Source organism: Quercus lobata, chromosome 3 (assembly GCF_001633185.2).
Source record: "Quercus lobata isolate SW786 chromosome 3, ValleyOak3.0 Primary Assembly, whole genome shotgun sequence".
In the NCBI taxonomy this organism is placed as follows: domain Eukaryota; kingdom Viridiplantae; phylum Streptophyta; class Magnoliopsida; order Fagales; family Fagaceae; genus Quercus; species Quercus lobata.
In genome coordinates, this window is record NC_044906.1 from 22,249,686 (window position 1) to 22,257,457 (window position 7,772).

Genomic DNA, 7,772 nt, shown 5'->3' on the forward strand with positions numbered 1-7,772 from the left:
ATTTTGAGCAAAGAATAGGACTCAAAAGTTTATCTGGATATTTGAAACATGGTGAATCTTGGGCCACTCTGTGCTGAAGTACATGACCAATAATTAGAAAATGAATTATAACAAACCTGTAAATAGTACATTAACAATAACTTTAGGAAACAATATACAAAACTGAAAGTAGAAAAAGAACCAAAAATAAAGGATTCATAATAGGTTTTGTTGGAAGAGAGAAATCAAAAGAGAAGAATATGAGAATGGGAGAACTCACAAATTTCAATGAAACAATCTCATTGGAACCAATTTAGAATTCCCTCCACTGTGATTCTTGGACTATGAAGAATCTTCTACCAATGGACCACTCTTGCTGCAGTATCCCTTTCAAAGCAAACAGTAAGGAACAAAACACCCAGCTTTGACAGCTGCTCCAGAAATCTTCCATTTAGCTTTCCGTAGAAAGGGATCGCACCTCCTGCATTGCTGGTAAGTACTAGCAGTTCATGTTCCAGTTCTTAAAAAGATGAAAAGCTACTGCAGCACCTCTGCAGAGGCTCCAGCTAAGGACATATAGGTGTCAAAGCTGGCTGAACAGCTAAGATAACCAAAAGAAGATTAGGTTCCAAAAATGGGTGGTGCGTGAAGCATCCTTGACATTGGAAAAGAAAATTTTCTGGTGACTCTTACATTAGAAGAATTGTAAAGCGCTACATTAATTCAATGACATCAACACTTGAAACGACATATATATACAGGAATATCAAGATGATATAGATGCTAATTAACAAGTTAGAAAATGTTGTAGGAAAAGTGAGAGGGAACATGGGATAACAGGCATGAATAATATACTTAACTGGATTGAGTTAGTGCTTTATATATTAGAAGATTTGAGAAAACTTACCAATTCTTATAAACTTCTATTAGCTTGTGGTCAGATTAAAACTTCTTAAGAAATAACCATAAACAAAAATATTGGGGGAAATTGAAGAAAGAAGGAAGAAATTGGGAATAATTATTAAATAAATAAATAAATCACTCCTAGGTTTTTTTTTAAAGGAGAGTGTAACAGAAGAAAGGAGGCTGAGGAAGGAGAAAACTTACTGGTCATCTTCAAACTGCTTTTTGTTCAAGACATTTAGTGATCCAGCTATTTGATATATAGGCAATCCTGGACCACTTCGCACTTTTTTCCTTTAATTTGGGGAAATGACGAATATGCAGCTCTTCAATTGGCTTGGGAACGAATTCAAACTCTACAAATTAATTTTTCCTCTGGCAAAACACAATAGATATGCTGTCCCTATTGCCTGCACATTGAGGCAACATATTTAACTGATTGAATAATCTTCTAGTTCTTGGAATAATGAAGAATCCATGTGTTGTTAGTTTTGGTAGTTTTTTAACATCCCATGCTCGTAGCAATTAGTTCGTCATATACTTGTCAGTAATTAAAAGACTCAAAACATAGGACAATCACACTGTTCAGGATAAGGCATAATAACACCATACGCCCAACTAGAACTGGGGATCACATAATTTCATTGACAGTTAACAGTAAAACTGAGCTTTACCCACCCAAACGTGAAAAGAAAAATCAGCAAGACCTTGATCCACCCAAATCAATAAAGTCTACTGTCAAGTTTTAGACAGCCCTAAGAAAAAGAACTGATCCATGAACTATTACAGTTTTACAAGAAATGCCGAGAGAAAGAATGAGCATGTGGACATAAAACAAGCTCTACCAATGATGAATCCAATATTCCAAATTTCCTAATGTCCAGAAAATTTCAATTTTGAAAAAATTTCAGAAAGAAAATAGCTTAGCAAACTGAAATTGAATAGAAGCAAGACAAATTGGTAACAGATTCAGCTATTTCAACAACCGGAATGTGGTCAACCTAAATTATACAAGTAAACAATACTTTTAGCAACTTTTTAAGTCTCGTGACGATTTGCAGAAACAAAAATTTGAATAGTACCTGTCAATTGGCATCAATCACAAAAATTTTAATTATACTCTGCTTTTTATAGACTTATTTCAAATGATTGAAAATAGTAATTTCATAAATTGAATATTTCAAGTATTTCCAGAGTAGTGGTGATATTAATTTCTAATATTTATATCAAGAATCATTAACCCAAATTGTAGCATTTATAAATTTTCTTAGTTGTGTCCAATTAAGTATTCATACCAGGAACACTCTCACCCATTACGAATATAAGAGAATAGTAGTATGAGTAGACTTACTGAGTATTTATGTGAACCAGTGGAATGTGGTTAATCTTGGACTGCTCATTGTTTAGTTTGGGAAAATCATAAATCATCAGCTTTTCCAATTTGGTGAGGCGTTGCATGGCTTGCTCAGTGGGCAGATACATCAGCTTCTCGCAATCCACAATATACAGCTTTTGAAGAGAGGAAAGATTGCCCAACCACTCTGGCAAAGCTACCATTTCATGAAAATTCTCCATCCACAGAATTTTAAGGGCAATGAAGTATTGAATTTGGTCCAGGACCAAGAGAGAGTGGACTATAGCCTGTATAGACGACCCACACAATTTGAGCTTTTGGAGGAAGGGGTGGTAGTGTTGAATGGAAGTAGAACCCACACAATTCCCATTCTCCATATATTGAAGAAGAGAGGTATAACACTGTATCCCATTGGGTGGTTCTTCAATACCACACCTTATTATGGACGGGACACCTGGCAAAGACCTCAGATCAGGACAGTCCTTTACTGCCAAATTCTGAAGGAAAACGTCGGTATGCAGTGAGTCTGGCATATGATAAGTTTGTGAATAGCACTTTGAATTTCTGATACCACAGCAAAAGCAGATGCCAAATTTTCAGTTGCAGTTACAGTTACAGTTAATGTCCTCTAAGACTTGTAGGCATCTGTTTTTCTTTTTAATACTAAGAATGATAGTGATTGACAAAACATGCTTCCCGAAATTCTTATGTATTGCTCTTGGATTATGTCTGGTGGTTTTCCTTGAACCCCTCAGGAGCCAGCTTTGATTCAATGCTGAAAATCATATGAAAAGGGGCATTATGAATTAGGAAGCCACATTGGAGTGTTTGCATTTTACCTCACAAAAGCAGTAAAAGAATAATGAAAGACAACATGGGAACAAATGTATTAAGAAAAATAAGGTTGTAATGATGTTACTTGGGGCTCCAAAGAAAACAGCATCTTCTTCAACTTTATCATCATCCAACCTGACATCCCAAGATGGGTGTGGTGCTAACATCCTGATTATGTTTCTTCATGCTGAGAGTATGTCTCAAATCCTTGACCTTGTCCTTCAATTTTGTGGGAACTCTTTTCTTGTAATGGTGAACATGTTCCTTCTTCTAGGTCATGATCCTTTCCAAATGGAGATGAGGACGTAGGCCAACCACTTTGAACCTTATAAAAAGTGTGTTCAAGTCATGGAATTTTCATTCAAGATTAAATGAAACCTTTAACAAATATACCAAGCTGAAAATGCTATATATGGTTTAAAAGTGATGGTCAGAGTATGTACCGGAAGCCTCTCTACCACTAGGACCAAGACACAAGTTTATGTAGGATGCTTAAACCAAGATGGCATGGTTGGAATTCCCTTGGAGAAGCTTCGAAGAGGGCAGGTAGGAATTTTAGTGTTGTCTCCATATCTTTGCATAGTCAAGTAGAGCCATTGTCATAGTGTATTTATGCCTTCAAATTTATGTTGGTTTTGTTGCTTCTTTTATCTCCTATAACAGAGAGAAATTTAAGAGAGATGAATGATGCTCAAGCATTGGCTTATGGGATCTTGCATGGTTCCAGAATACATGAATTTGTGCACATAAGCATATATATGAACTTCATAGCTGTTTCCTGGCTGCAATTAGCAGGCATATTGAGTCCTCAAATAAACAGATGCAGCAGATGTGATAGCTAGATTGTGGACATATAGAAATGAATTCAGATTATGACCAAAGCATATACAAAATGCTGTTGCTTAATATTCGATAAGAGCCATTATTATTAGAAAACTGAAAAGTCAAAACATTATAGCGAAGACAATGCAATAGTAACAAGTATACCAGAATTTCCTATGTAAAATAAATCCAAAAAATTTGAGGGAATTGTTTGAAACAGAAATTTGGAGGTTTACATATGCTATGCAGAAGAATATGTTGCAGTACATAGAGATACAAGTTTGACACAAAAATTGAAGGGAAGTAGCCTTAAAATAAGAGGATAAGAAAGATGGTAAATTAATTATAAAAAGAACTAGTTTATTCCAAAATGAAATGTTAGAAAAAAGGACCTTTCAAAGGAAATATGAATTAAGATTATTTTGAGCTTAGAATAGGAATCAAATGTTTGTCCGGATATTTGGAATAGGGCAAATCTAAGGCTAGTCTGTGCTGAAGTGCATGGCTTCTAATAGGGATAAGAAGGGTGGCCAAAATCTATAAATAGTATACGAACAAAAAATTTAATAATAATAATATGAAATTGAAAGAAGAAAAAAGAATCAAAAGGAATCATATTAGGTTTTGTCGGAAGAGAGACATCAAATGAAAAGAAGAAGAGAATGCAACAACTCACAAATTTCAATGAAACAATTAGACAAGAAATTTGGAACCAATTCAAGCTTCAGTTCTTCATTTAGTTTTCCATGGAAAGAGAGATAAAAAAAAATTACCCTAGCACCAAACAATCGTGAAGCATCCTTGACATTGGAAAAGTATCCGCTGATAAAAAAGAAATTACTGGTGGCAGTAACAGGTGTCAAAGCTGGGATAGTAATCTCGTGTTGGTGTAGGGATTCTGCAGTGCCTTTCAAAATTTCAGTACCGAGGAGCAACAACATCTCCACCGCCTATTTCTCCAGGTACCGTACATCCATCCCTTCTTCTTTTTGCATCTAAATTTATGATTATGATTAGGGCTTATTGAACTAACACTCTCTTCTCTTTGCTGCTTTTTTTGTTTTTTGTTTTTTTTTTTTTTTTGTTTTGTTTCAGGTCCTTACATCATTACATGAAAGTATTGAGGTACACACTGCTACTTTCTTCACCCATTTTTGGAAAATTGTTTGACTGATTATAATAATTTTCATCACAAAAACAACAAAGAAATAGGTGTCAAAGCTGGCAGAAATGGGTGCTATGTGAAGTATCCTTGACATTGGAAAAAATATCCTCTGATAAATGAGAAATTTTCTGGTGGCTCTTACAACACTGATACAATGACATCAACACATGAAAACTACATATATATCAGAATATCAAGATGAATAGATGCTAAGTAACAAGTACAGTCATGTCAATGAGTACAGAATGACTTTCATGTCAACAAGTACTGTCAAACCATAATTCTGCGATCTGACTACTCAATCTAACTCTATACATTGTCTTGGTGACATGAACACATATATGGAGTTGACATGCACACCTTTACATAGACTAACAATTTTATGTAGCTATCCACACAATGGGTACAGAACCCAGTGGCTGTACAAATATATATAAACTGAATTGGATCTCACAAAGAACCAATTAAGAAGTAAGTTATATACACGTATCTAAAATGGTAAAGAGAAAGCAGACCTGAAGTACCTTGGCGTCAGTTGTCATTGAGTTGGTTATTTTCCAAGATGGAATCTTCTTGCAAGCTTCATGAGTTAGCTGAAAAATTTTAAATGTGTTAGCAACCTTCAAAAGTCAAAAATGATATATAAATATATTAGAATCATCAACACCTTCCTTCAGTGCTGTCTAAAACTTTACAAGAAAGTTTAGCTTTGCTTCCACTAGTAAAACTGGGGATCACATAACTTCATGGACCAGTAAAATTGACCTTCCAGCCCAAACATGAAAACAAAAATCCACAAAACCTTCTCCCACCCAATGTCTCATCTCATCCTTGTGCAACCCAACTCCACTTTCTCACAATAAATTCACTCAAATAAACATTGGAATTATGACCCTGCAGCCCAAATTAACAAAATCTATTTCCAACTTTTACAAAGACCTAAAAACAAGAACTGCTCCATGTATTATCAGAATTCCAGCTCATGAAATTGAAAAGAATAAGTATGCTTTCATCAATGGACATAATCAATTTGACACCAATAAGTGAAGGTTAAAAGAAATGCTGAGAAACGGAATGAGTATGTATGTTATCATGAATGGATTAATCTAACAAATTTTATGAGCATTGGCTGAGATCAAATTTTTTGCAACATTCCACTAATCAGAGTGGTTGGTGAGTTAAATTTCTATGAATTAATTCAAGAAGCATTAATCTTTTTTTTTTATATATATATATAATTAATCTAAAATGTTGAGATGTGAAATTTAAGAATAGCCCTTTTAAAAATAAAAAATTACATAAATAAATTGGGGGCTAGTAGGAAATGGAATATACTTGTAGTCCAGGTATAAGTACACTTACAAGTCATCTTCAGAGACGTCAAAGTCATAGTCGTAAAAGTCTTCAGAGTCCTCAGAATCCTTCCCTTTGATGTATTTTCCATTGAATTTGATGTTTGGAATAAGGGCAATCTTAAACCACTCTGCGCTGCTCCCATCTGCACATCTTTTAGCTAAATTGGGGCAACAAGCAATGTGCAGATGCTTTAAATTGGTGAGATCTAGAATGGGATGGCACATCAGCATTTGGCAGAAGTAAAGAGACAGCTTTTGAAGAGAAGAAGGAATGCCCAACCAATCAGGCAAAGCTTCCATTCCGTCAAAGTTCTCTATCCACAGCTCTTCTAGGGCAGTGAAGAGTTGAATTTCGTTCGGGAGAGAGTTGAGTTTAGGACTCCCAAGCAACCTTAGCTTTTTGAGGGTCGCGTGCGAGTATCGAATGAAAGGATAACGCAGACTCGGGAAAGCATCCAAGTCTTCAATAAACCCACCGATTATCAAAGTCTTTTAAGTGGCCCTCTCGCCGTGAAAGCTTCAGTCTTAGATGAGGACAGTTGCTAAGTTTTAAATGAATAAGAGAATGAAATACTTCTCCTAAATCTGGAATTGATTTCAGATTCGGACAGTCCCCAATCTTCAAAAATTGAAGAGATGTGCAGAATTGTAGCCCACTGGGTAGTTCATCAATACCACACCCTATTATCTCCAAGTGTTGAATAACTGACGGGACACCTGGCAATGACCTCAGCTTAGGACAATCGCATACTACCAAGTTCTGAAGGGAACTGCAGGAGTCAGTGATTCTGGAATTGATTTCAAATTCAAACAGCGCCCATCCTCCAAATATTGAAGAGATGTACAGGGTTAAGAATATAAAGCGCGAGAAAGACTGAATAGTCTGTATATTGATGTGTGTATAATAATGTACAATAGAGAGCCTTATATAGGCTAGATATGTGTACAGTACAAGTAAAAGGAGTAAATTACAAGTACAGTATACTGGGCTAAGCCCAATGGGCTAAACTAGTCTAAGCTATACACTAACATCCTCCCTCAAACTCGAGGTGGCAAGGAGGAAGCCAACTGGAGTTTGGATATAAGATCTCGAAGACGACCAGGCGGATGAGTCTTGGTAAAGATATCAGCAGGCTGGTTAGCAGAGGAGATGGAGAATAACTTGAGATTTCCTTTCTTAAGATGCTGGCGAGTGATGTGACAGTCGATCTCAATATGCTTAGTGCGTTTATGGAAGACATCATTATGAGCAATGTAGATAGCACTACGATTGTCACAATAAAGAGGAGTGGCAGTGGGCTGTGGAGCATCCATGTCAGCCAAGAGCCAACGAAGCCAAACAAGCTCACAAGTGGTGTCG

The 7,772-nt window shown here is 36.0% G+C and overlaps 2 long non-coding RNA genes across 3 annotated transcripts; both read right to left on the reverse strand.

Annotated features, from left to right (window-relative positions):
* Positions 1-498: 498 nt before the first annotated feature.
* LOC115978834 lies at positions 499-2,824 on the reverse strand. Its single transcript, XR_004088880.1, has 3 exons — positions 2,234-2,824; positions 1,087-1,292; positions 499-580 (listed from the first exon to the last, which is right to left on the reverse strand). It is a non-coding gene; the product is annotated as an uncharacterized LOC115978834 (long non-coding RNA).
* An 83-nt stretch (positions 2,825-2,907) lies between these two features.
* LOC115982563 lies at positions 2,908-6,172 on the reverse strand. 2 transcript variants are annotated; one of them, XR_004089662.1, is made up of 4 exons: positions 5,582-6,172; positions 3,514-3,724; positions 3,156-3,395; positions 2,908-3,011 (listed from the first exon to the last, which is right to left on the reverse strand). It is a non-coding gene; the product is annotated as an uncharacterized LOC115982563 (long non-coding RNA). The 2 variants fall into 2 exon arrangements; XR_004089661.1 differs by lacking the exon at positions 5,582-6,172 and adding an exon at positions 4,666-4,883.
* Positions 6,173-7,772: the final 1,600 nt, after the last annotated feature.